The sequence below is a fragment of the Salmo salar genome, chromosome ssa09 (assembly GCF_905237065.1).
Source record: "Salmo salar chromosome ssa09, Ssal_v3.1, whole genome shotgun sequence".
Taxonomy (NCBI): Eukaryota; Metazoa; Chordata; class Actinopteri; order Salmoniformes; family Salmonidae; genus Salmo; species Salmo salar.
This window is the reverse complement of record NC_059450.1, coordinates 112,313,494-112,325,269: the sequence shown is the minus strand read 5'-3', so window position 1 is coordinate 112,325,269 and position 11,776 is coordinate 112,313,494.

Sequence of the window (11,776 nt, the reverse complement as noted above, 5' to 3'; positions counted from 1 at the left end):
AAACACTGCATTTATCTTATCATTTCCTTGACAACTACCTATTAGCCCAAATGGAAGGTTGCCGGGCCGGCAGGGTGTGTGCTCCCATGGCGATGACACCATGACTTTCCCAGGCGGCTCTGGAGCGACTGCTGTGATAGCATCCACCCTCCCTTCCTATCTCCTCCTCTCCTCTCCTTCTGCTTCACTCTGAATATCCCAGGGCACCCCAGACAACACACGCGAATGCACACGCACGCACACGAACACACAGACACACACGTACACACACACTGCAAGACACAGCTCTAGAGCTCTCATCCTCCACAGGTTACTTTGTGACATCCTTTGTGTGTGTGTTTGTGTTGAAGAGCTCTCTTTGGTACACTTACTCCCTGTCTGAGTGACAGCAGTGAGCGGTATCCCTCTTTTATCCCTCTATCACTCCCTTTCTCTCTCTCTCTCTCTCTCTCTCGCTCTCTTTCTCTATCTGTCTCCCTTTCGCTCTCCCTCTCTCTCGCCCTCTCTCCATGTAAGAGGAAAGAGGTGCCAGCCTCCAGTGAGGGAGAGGGGAGGTGGAGCAGGGTGGAGAGGGGCTCCAGCAGTGCTTAACACAGATCCACCAAAGTGAGCCTGGGCGCCTATAGTCTTCTCATATACCCATATCTCTGTGTGTGTGTGTGTGTGTGTGTGTGTGCGGGTTTGTGTGTGGTTGTGTGTGTTTGTGTGTGTCTGTGTGTGTGTGTATGCACTCGTACTTATAATGTATATTCATTATGCACGTTGACGAAGCCTGACCCGATCACAGGGCGTTTCTCAATATGCATACTACCTTGCTCCACACTCCCATTCTACGAGTGCGTTCACCGAGGGAATTCTCTTGAGTACGGTCTTTTCAGTATGAGAGTGTAGGGAACGTTCACCGATGGAATTCTCTTGAGTACGGTCTTTTCAGTATGAGAGTGTAGGGAACGTTCACCGATGGAATTCTCTTGAGTACGGTCTTTTCAGTATGAGAGTGTAGGGAACGTTCACCGAGGGAATTCTCTTGAGTACGGTCTTTTCAGTATGAGAGTGTAGGGAACGTTCACCGAGGGAATTCTCTTGAGTACGGTCTTTTCAGTATGAGAGTGTAGGGAACGTTCACCGATGGAATTCTCTTGAGTACGGTCTTTTCAGTATGAGAGTGTAGGGAACGTTCACCGAGGGAATTCTCTTGAGTACGGTCTTTTCAGTATGAGAGTGTAGGGAACGTTCACCGAGGGAATTCTCTTGAGTACGGTCTTTTCAGTATGAGAGTGTAGGGAACGTTCACCGAGGGAATTCTCTTGAGTACGGTCTTTTCAGTATGAGAGTGTAGGGAACGTTCACCGAGGGAATTCTCTTGAGTACGGTCTTTTCAGTATGAGAGTGTAGGGAACGTTCACCGAGGGAATTCTCTTGAGTACGGTCTTTTCAGTATGAGAGTGTAGGGAACGTTCACCGAGGGAATTCTCTTGAGTACGGTCTTTTCAGTATGAGAGTGTAGGGAACGTTCACCGAGGGAATTCTCTTGAGTACGGTCTTTTCAGTATGAGAGTGTAGGGAACACGCACATTTTACATTTGAGAAGCACTGCGCACTCCCATGCTACTGCATTGCATTGAAGATCTGAACATAAGATTTTGTCTAATATTGCACTATTGTCAGTAAAGCAATTGAGTGTTAATCTGTTTGTGTTTTGTATTATTTAGCTACATAGAAATTTGGTTAACAAAAGTAGCTAGCTAGCTAACTAAGCTAGCTAACTTTAACAAGACAAGACTCGCGTTTACATTATAGGCATTAGCTTGCAACGTATTTGAAATCAAGTTAACATTAGCACTAGGTAATGTCCCTACTTGTCTATTAGAAAAAGATCATCTGCTAACGTTAGTGCAGTACCTATCCCTCGTCATGATCCATGGTTATTCAGCGGGAGGAAGCACTGAGAGCTGCTGTCCTGGCGCTGTCTGTTAGTGTAGGTATCTCTTCGGGGTCTTCACAATGACTACAGGTGATTGGTTTGCTGATTTAAAAAAAATTGAAATGAGAGCGAGGGAGTTGGGAGACGAGAGATGTGAGTGCCTCACTGTCACCTCAGCACAACTATGCCCTGTAATGTTACTGCCTATTCACTCACTCTGCTGCCAGCCAGGCTAATGGCAATACAGATGACACAAGATAACTACATAAACAAACTTCTAACCAGAATTATCAGCTAGCTATATGTGAATCGTAATAATTTAGCTAGCCAGTTAGTTTAACAGGAAAAAAAACGACCTAAAATGAACGGAATGAGAGGTAGATGACTAGCTGTCAATTCTTTGTGGCTAGCTACAGTAAATGTATTTATTAGCGCATCAAGATAAAACATTGTAGTCAGGCATCATATTTATGTGCGTACTTTCCGTTGAAGCTTGCATTGATGTGGAGTACACATTGAAAAAGTGCCCTCCGTGCTCCATTTCGCATACCTTGATTTGGACTGATTTGCGTGCTCGGAGAGCTGTAGTATGCATTTTGAGAAACACCTACGCCCACAGACACACTCACACACACACACGCAAGCACGCACACAAAATAGTGTTTACTGTCCATACAGTAGCCAATTCACTTCACTAGTGGAGGCTGATACTGAGTGTCTTTAATAGAGTTTTCGGGGCTTCAGACAAAGGCAGCTCTCTGTGCTCACACTGGGTTGCCTATGTTGGGTGACATAGAGCGGGACCGGGGGTGGAGGGGTGTAGGGCCGCAGGGAACGGGAACGAGAACGGACCCACCCCCACCTGATTTATGGTTTTAATGGGACGGGGAGCTGGGTCACCTGCTGCCTGCATGGGGCTGCTTCAGGGCTCCTTGTCTGGAGCAGTTTCCTTATTTAAAGGGAAAAGAACATGGATTTGATTCAGGAGCACAGTGAATATGTAGCGAGAGGGTATTCCTCAGCTACTCTTGGAGAAGGAACAGTGAATATGTAGCGAGAGGGTATTCCTCAGCTACTCTTGGAGAAGAAACAGTGAATATGTAGCGAGAGGGTATTCCTCAGCTACTCTTGGAGAAGAAACAGTGAATATGTAGCGAGAGGGTATTCCTCAGCTACTCTTGGAGAAGAAACAGTGAATATGTAGCGAGAGGGTATTCCTCAGCTACTCTTGGAGAAGAAACAGTGAATATGTAGCGAGAGGGTATTCCTCAGCTACTCTTGGAGAAGAAACAGAAGTTGATAGCAAAGCAGTTGATTTAGATGTTTTATGTTTTAAGTTTGTCCTTTAAACAGGGACTGGAAGGGGGAAGATATGTAGGATCTGTGAAGTGTAGTGTAGTATTGTGTTGCGTTGTGTAGCGTAGTGTTCCGTTGCGTAGTGTTGAGTTGTGTAGTGTTGAGCTGTCTTGTATTGGGTTGTGTAGTATGGTATGAATGGCCTAGTAATCATTCATCCCTGAGGAGAGAGAGTCACATGCCAACATGGCGACAGAGAGAAGCGTGTAGAAGCTGGATGAGATGGGTGGTGAGTCAGGAGAGAGAATCCTGATGGGTTAGCTGTTTGTCCTGCCAGAGCTATCTCTGCGGCCTGCTTTGTAATTACGAGAGCCTGTCTTCAGCAACAATAGACAGACACACACACACAGATGGGCACACACACACACACACACACACACACACACACACACACACACACACACACACACACACACACACACACACACACACACACACACACACACACACACACACACACACACAGCCGACAGACAGGAGGCCACTGTGGGGGCTGGGAGAGAGAAACTACACATTTGTATACACAATAAAATAAGCATTGTTATACACAAGAATACATGAAAAGCAAAACATTACACATTCTTCAATAAAAAGTTCCCATAACAAACCGTTCGAAATGCCTAGAGCAGTGGTCACCAACCTTTCCTGAGTCAAAAAGCAAGCTGAGATCTACTGCTCAGATTTTTTTTTACATTAACCTCTTGGGGCTAGGTGGGACGCTAGCGTGCCACCCGTGGTGCACTCCATCAACAGCAGGTGCATTTCAAGAGCGGCAAATTTGAATCCAAATAAATGTCAAAATTCAAATTTTTCAAAAATACAACTATGTTACACCATTTGAAAGATAAACATCTCCTTAATCTAACCACGTTTTACGATTTCAAAAAGGTTTTACGGCGAAAGCATAAATTTAGAGTATGTTAGGACAGTACATTTACAAGAGTTGTGTGTAATGTTTTGTCAAGTCAAAGACAGGGTCACCAAAACCATAAAACCAGCTAAAATGATGCACTAACCTTTTACAATCTCCATCAGATGACACTCCTAGGACATTATGTTAGACAATGCATGCATTTTTAGTTCTATCAAGTTGATATTTATATCCAAAAACAGCGTTTTACTATGGCATTGATGTTGAGGAAATCGTTTCCCTCCAATAACCGGCAGTCAAGTCAGCGTCACAAATTAAATAATTAAAATTAGAAAACATTGGTAAAATATTATATTGTCATTTAAAGAATTATAGATTTACATCTTTTGAACGCAATCAACTTGCCAGATTTAAAAATAACCTTACTGGGAAATCACACTTTGCAATAATCTGAGCACTGTGCCCAGAAAAATACGCGTTGCGATACAGACTAGACGTCATGTTGGGGAGATCTAAAATCGAAAATACTATGTAAATAATCCATTACCTTTGATTCTCTTCATCAGATGTCACTTCCAGGTATCACAGGTCCATAACGAATGTAGTTTTGTTCAAAAAAGCTCATCATTTATGTCCAAAAATCTCCGTCTCGTTAGCACATGATGTAAGCCAGCCGGACTTCTCGTCATGAACGAGGGGAAAAAATATATTTCCGTTCGTTCAAACATGTCAAACGTTGTATAGCATAAATCATTAGGGCCTTTTTAACCAGAACATGAATAATATTCAAGGTGGACGAATGCATAGCCTTTTATAACGTATTGGAACGAGGGTACCCAACATGAAGTAGCGCGCCAGGTGTCTAATGGGACATCACCGTTCCATGGCTCTTGTTCGGTCAGATCTCCCTCCAGAAGACTCAAAACACTTTGTAAAGGCTGGTGACATCTAGTGGAAGCAATAGGAAGTGCCAAAATATTCCTAAACCCCTGTGTTTTTCAATGGGATAGGTTTAAACTCAATACAACACATCAGGTATCCACTTCCTGTCAGAAAATGTCTCAGGGTTTTGCCTGCCAAATGAGTTCTGTTATACTCACAGACACCATTCAAACAGTTTTGGAAACTTTAGAGTGTTTTCTATCCATATATAATAAGTATATGCATATTCTAGTTACTGGGTAGGATTAGTAACCAGATTAAATCGGGTACATTTTTTTTATCCAGACGTGCAAATGCTGCCCCCTAGACCCAACAGGTTAACCTCACACAAACAGTTTAGTAGGAATGAGGTTTGGGCAGTAGGCCTAATACATTATCACAGCATATTGGCTATATGATTGGCCTGCCAATATTGTTAATCAGACCATATTATATTTCAAAACTCGAGCTTTGATAACAAAATAGATCAGTTGGTTTAGCACTTGTGAGGCACTGAGCATGAATTGAAATAATTAGCTTCTTTATTTTTACTGGACTGATGGTACCTGCATCTGATGGTCAACGAGGTCAAATCACGACGTCAGTGATCTACAGGTCGAAAAGTCGGAGCTTTAGAAAGATGCCAGAGTTTCCGATTTGGAATTCCGAGCTGCATGACTATTCAAAACTATTTTTCCCAACCGCCTCTCACAGTCCCTGCTCTCTCCTTCTTTTCCTCTGGTGAGACTGACCAGAGAGAGGGGACACCGTCTTCCACCTGATGGCTAAACTCAAGTCGCACCGCATCTGCCTCATGCACAAATTCATGTTGTTCCTATGACCAGAGAAAGTTAAATATTCCTTAATATTAAAATCGCCACGACAAGCTGCTAATAATAATAAAATGCAGGTCTATCGATACTTGGCTTCTCATTCAGCTGCAGCCCGAGCGGAAGTACGGAGAAGCGCGTTTTGTGATAGTGTTGAATAAAAACAGTGACAATGCTGAATATAAACTTAAACATGAACTCACTCATAAAAACAGCAGCTGTTCGCTGTATTCGTTTACAGTCTCTCTGTGGTCATGGTTTTAAAAGTTATTAAATATTATGTAGGCTAGTAGCCTATTAAACTTGGCTGTGGCCAGGGTCATGGAGCTGTGTAGCCATGGTGATTTGAGCTATCCGTTTGGGCAGCGCAGTAGGTACACTCGATTTAGTCACAGATTTGTCTCATGGGAACACTTTGCTTACCCGGTGAGCAGGACTTTTGAATCAAGTGCACCAAGTGCAACCGCTCAACACGATTTTAAAAAAGGAGCGCAAGCCTTTAGCGTTCGTTGGCTTTTCTACAGAAATATTTGGTGATCGACTAGGAATGCCTTGAAGATCGACGATAGAACGGTTGGCGACCACTGCCCTAATTTTAAAGGGTATTGTAGATCATTCCACATGTAAGGCGCCAAAGGAGTCTCCAGAGTTAACCAACCCCGTGAACGGGCTGGATAACATGTCATTTTAAATCTTAACAGTGATGTTAGGTAAGTCTGAAATTTGTGGAGCAGGGCTTGTAAACAAAAAGAGCAAAATGATGTGATCTATGTTACTTCAAAGATGTCCAGTCAACATTTTGGTAAAGAATAAAGTGGTGAGTAAAAAAACTGTCTCCTACGATGAAACGTGTCGTTGTTCAGCCACAACTCAGTAAAACATAAGATATTACAGTTTTTAATGTCCCGTTGGTAGGATAGTCTTAATCGTGGATCATCATTATTTTCCAATGACTGCACGTTGGCCAATAGTACTGATGGTAGTGGAGTTTTCCTCACTTGCCTCCGAATTCTCACAAAGCACCCCGACCTTCGCCCCCTTTTTCTCCGTCTTTTCTTCACGCGTTAGACAGGGATTTGGGCCTGTTCTTGAGAAAGCGTCTGATTCGCTAAAGAAAAAAATCTTTGTCCAGTTTGAGGTGGCTAATCACTGTTGTCATGTCCAGAAGCTCTTTTCAGTCATAAGAGAGCAGCAATATTATGTACAAAATAAGTTACAAACAATATGAAAAAAAACAAAAAAATAGCACAGTTAGTTCGGAGCCCGTAAAACAGCAGCCATCTCCTCCGACACCATTTCTGAAATGTATTATAGAACCATCTGATGAGTAAAGATGTAAACCGCCTGAGACAATCTTTTGAGAACTTGAAAACAACATGTATTTAATTTAGCCCATATTAAGTTTTATATCAGTAAGGGCTTCCTGCACAACTGCAAAATCAAACTGTAGCTTTGTCACAGCCAGGTCAGCAGTCGGGGAAATTGTGTACATAATAGTATCATTCACATATAGATGAAATTTGCAATTTCTAACAGATTGACCAATAGCATTTATATATATATAGTGAAAAGAATAGGTTCTAGTATTTACCCCTGCGGAACACCTTTATGTACTTCAAGAAATTCGGACTTAAGCCCATCAATCACAATGGCCTGAGATTACTATAAGATATTACTGCACTGTCAGAACTAGAAGCACAAGCATTTTGCTACACTCGCAACAACATCTGCTAACCATGTGTATGTGACCAATAAAATGTGATTTGGTCGCTGTAATAGTTCTATTTTCAGGCCTAAACCCTGATCAGTTTACTTTCAAAATAAAGTTTCTCATATAAAAAAGAGCAAAGTACCACAAGGATTCAAAAATCATAGCTTAAAAAAAAAGAGTACCTTTATAAAAAGAGTACCTAGGCAAGTCAGTTAAGAACAAATTGTTATTTACAATGATGGCCTACCCCAGTCAAATATTAATACTGGGCCAACTGTGAGCCGCCCTATGGGACTCCCAATCACGGCCGGTTGTGATACAGCCTGGAATCAAACCAAGGTCTGTAGTGACGCCTTGAGCAATGAGATGCAGTGCCTTAGACTGCTGCACCACTCGGGAGCTTGTAGAAAGAGAAAGAGAGAGATAGAGTGGGGGAGAGAGGTTGAGGGAATGGGGAGGCTTGTCCTTAGTCAGGAGAAGTGGCGTGCCAGCGTGTGTATGTGTGTACATGTACTGGCCGTGCCAGCGGCAATCAGAGAGCGCCTGGCGAGTGTGTGCATGTCGAGCAGAAAGACACAGCTGCCTAATGAGAGGGGCACTGACAATGACAGTGTTAAAGGCTGTGTTATTTTTTGTGTGTATGCCTGTGTGTTGTGTGTGTGTGCATCCGTGTGTGTGTGTGCGAGAGTGTGTGCACGTGCGTGAATGTGCGTGTGGGCGTACGTGTGTGTATGCGCCTGCGTGTGTGTGTGTGTGTGTGTGTGTGTGTGTGTGTGTGTGTGTGTGTGTGTGTGTGTGTGTGTGTGTGTGTGTGTGTGTGTGTGTGTGTGTGTGCAGCCACATGCTCCTACGACTGGGGTTGAGGGTGTAATTATACTGGGGGTAAACAGTGTGCATGCACACTAAAGGGCTTAGTCACCCAGCCAGTCTCAGTGTGTGTACTCAGAACATAGCTCTGTTCTCACCATGGCTAACTTCTGGGCTGGGGATGCCCTGTGACAACACAAACGCTCGCGCGCACACACACACACACACACACACACACACACACACACACACACACACACACACACACTTGCAGCAGCACTCACACGGGTTACATATGCGCACACACACACACACACACACACACACACACACACACACACACACACACACACACACACACACACACACACACACACACAGGCAACAGTAGCTTCAGCAGGAGGAGAAACCCAGGGTGTTCAAAACACCTCGAAATTTGACGTTTGGAGAAACTTCTACCTTTTACGTTTGGAGAAACGTGGACAAACGTCAGAATCTGAAGTCAAATTGGGCAAACCATGAGATCTTGTTTCAAGTTCACCATACAACAGATAGCTCCAACAACCAGAGTGGCATTGGCTATTAACTGAAATTGCCCCCCCCACACACACACACACACACACACACACACACACACACACACACACACGCACACACCGGTGTAATAATTGTCCACTTATCTGTCTGGCCCCTTGCACTGCTAACCTGAGGTCACTAAGGCAGTACATTAGCTTTGATGTGCACTCTATCTAGAATGATGTGGGCTGTTAGCACAACTCCCCGACAGGCAGCTGCTCTAATAATAGTGTGTAAATCACTGTGATTATTGCTCTGACAGCAGACCATGTAGGCTGTATGACTCTAGTGGTTTTAGGTAAAGTATTGTTTTTAAGAAGTCCTTGCCATTGTAGTTATAAGAAACATTATAGTTTGGTAATAACACAAATCGACTGGAGAGGAGCAGTCGAAGCAGTCTTACCACAGGGTACTGTGGTGTTTGGTGTTTATAGTTTGGCTAAATGCAGACTGCAGGTACTGATGTGGACTACAGTTATGCTGATATCACTGTTCTTGAGAGGGCATGGTTAAGGAGGGCCATATGAGTAATTTTTCACACACTGAGAGTATACTTACTGTGTGATGAAAAACTACTGTATCAATAAAGATTGGTTACAGGATCAATACTCAGACAGAAAAAAGACCTGCCTTTTTTATTTCTCTCTCACTCCCCCATTTTTTCTCTCTCTCTCTCTCTCTCTCTCTCTGCTCTCCACCCTCTCTGCATCTCCCTCTATGTTTCTCTGTCTCTGTCTCTCTCTCTCTGTACCTCTCTCTCACTCTCTGTCTTTCTCGCCCCACGGCAGTGTAGCTGACATTCTTGCTTCCTGTTGCGCAGGAAATCATCGTTCGTCTCAATAACGGAGGGCCATAAAATCACATTTCAGCACCATCGATTTTTATTTCATAGTAAATGGCAGTGGGGCCCCGCTGACTGCCGTGTAAATGTTTATCCGATAAGCCCAGTTAAAGAAGTTCATCGGCTCAATAGTTCAGCAACCCGGCAGCAGAAAAATCAACGCTAATTCGATGAGAGGCAGCAAAACAAATTTCAGCCGCATTGTTCCTTGTAAAACCCAGGAGAGGACGGGGGTTATGAGAATTTGCAAAGACATTCTGCAAACAAGTCTTGTGCCGTTCAGTGGGGGTTGAGAATCAAAGGTTCTAAGGCTCTAAGCACGGTCCCCTGTTGAGGACTAATGTTTTAATATGTATATCAAATTGACATTTTATCTTATGTGACGGAGATGAAACAAGAATCCCACAGTGTTGTCTCAGTCCTGAATAATCAGACAAAGTTTGAGGTTAGCGAGAAGAACATATTTAATCTATGCATTGGAAAGAGGACAAATTATAAATCTGCGTCCTGTTACTGGGCAACTCTGATTGGAAAAATGTATAGTAGCAGCGTTAGTTGGTTTTGTATGAGATGTTCTTTTAACGTTTCATAATATCGTTCATGAATAAGGCTTTATAAATGCTTATGAAATGTGTATAAATGTTTACAAATGATGGAATACTTATTCATTAATTGTGTATAAATCATTTATAAATGCTTATTCACTTCAGTTATTATAAAGTGTTACAGATGTTCTGAGTTTTTCAAAAGTTCTCTCCCTTTCTCTTCTTCTCTTACACACTCACATTGTCTCTTCCTCTCTGCCTTACACACTCACATTGTCTCTTCCTCTCTGCCTTACACACTCACATTGTCTCTTCCTCTCTGCCTTACACACTCACATTGTCTCTTCCTCTCTGTCTTACACACTCACATTGTCTCTTCCTCTCTGCCTTACACACTCACATTGTCTCTTCCTCTCTGTCTTACACACTCATATTAGGGTTCACACGTCTAGAACACACACACTCACTGATGTATTGCTTTGTGTTTCACATCAGAGCCCATTTGTATCAAGTGTCTCAGAGTTCTGATCTAGGATTAGGTCATTCCTGTCTTATTCATTATAATCGAAATGGCAAAACTGATCCTGGTTCAACACTCCTACTCATGAGTACAGATCCCGTCTGTGTGTGCGTCTGATTTTGTAAACAGGAAATAGCCACAGTGCACAGACCTGCTTGGGAATAACCACTTTGCCAAAAAATGTATCCTGCTATTGCCCCAGTCCGCTAATCTATTATTAATTGTCAGAGTACAGCTGCCTCCTGGCAGGGCTCCTTTGAGGGGGAATGGAGGTGGAGGAGGTGGTGGAGGGCCTGGTGGTGCTGGAGGAGGTTGGAGGAATCAGTCTACGGGGCTGTCTGGCACACCCTCGGCCTGGAAGAGACTGCCCCAGCCTGGGTAGGGCATGTAGGGGAGACAGGGGATGATTGGGGTTGCTGGCAGATCCCCCTGACTCTACAGATGTTGTGCCTCAAACATCGGGATGCTCTGGGCACTAGAGATGGAGGTAAGAGGGGGAAGTGGTAGAGCTGAAGGTGAAAGGGGAGTGCATTGAGCATGGAAGTAGGGGGGTTAGGGTATGGATAGATTTTGGTCCCTACACTTCCTCATTCTCCCTCCCTTTCCCCCGCCAAAACATCAATGTTGCATCCCAAATAGCACCCTATTCCTTATATAGTGCACTACTTTGGACTATATGGGCCTTGGTCAAAAATAGTGCACTCTATAGGTTAAGGGTGCCATATCTCTATCTACAGTGCATTCGGAAAGTATTCAGACCCTTTGACTTTTTCCACATTTGATACGTTACAGCCTTATTCTAAAATTAATAAAGTACAACATTTTCCTCATCAATCTCCACATAATACCCCATAATGACAAAGCGAAAACAGGT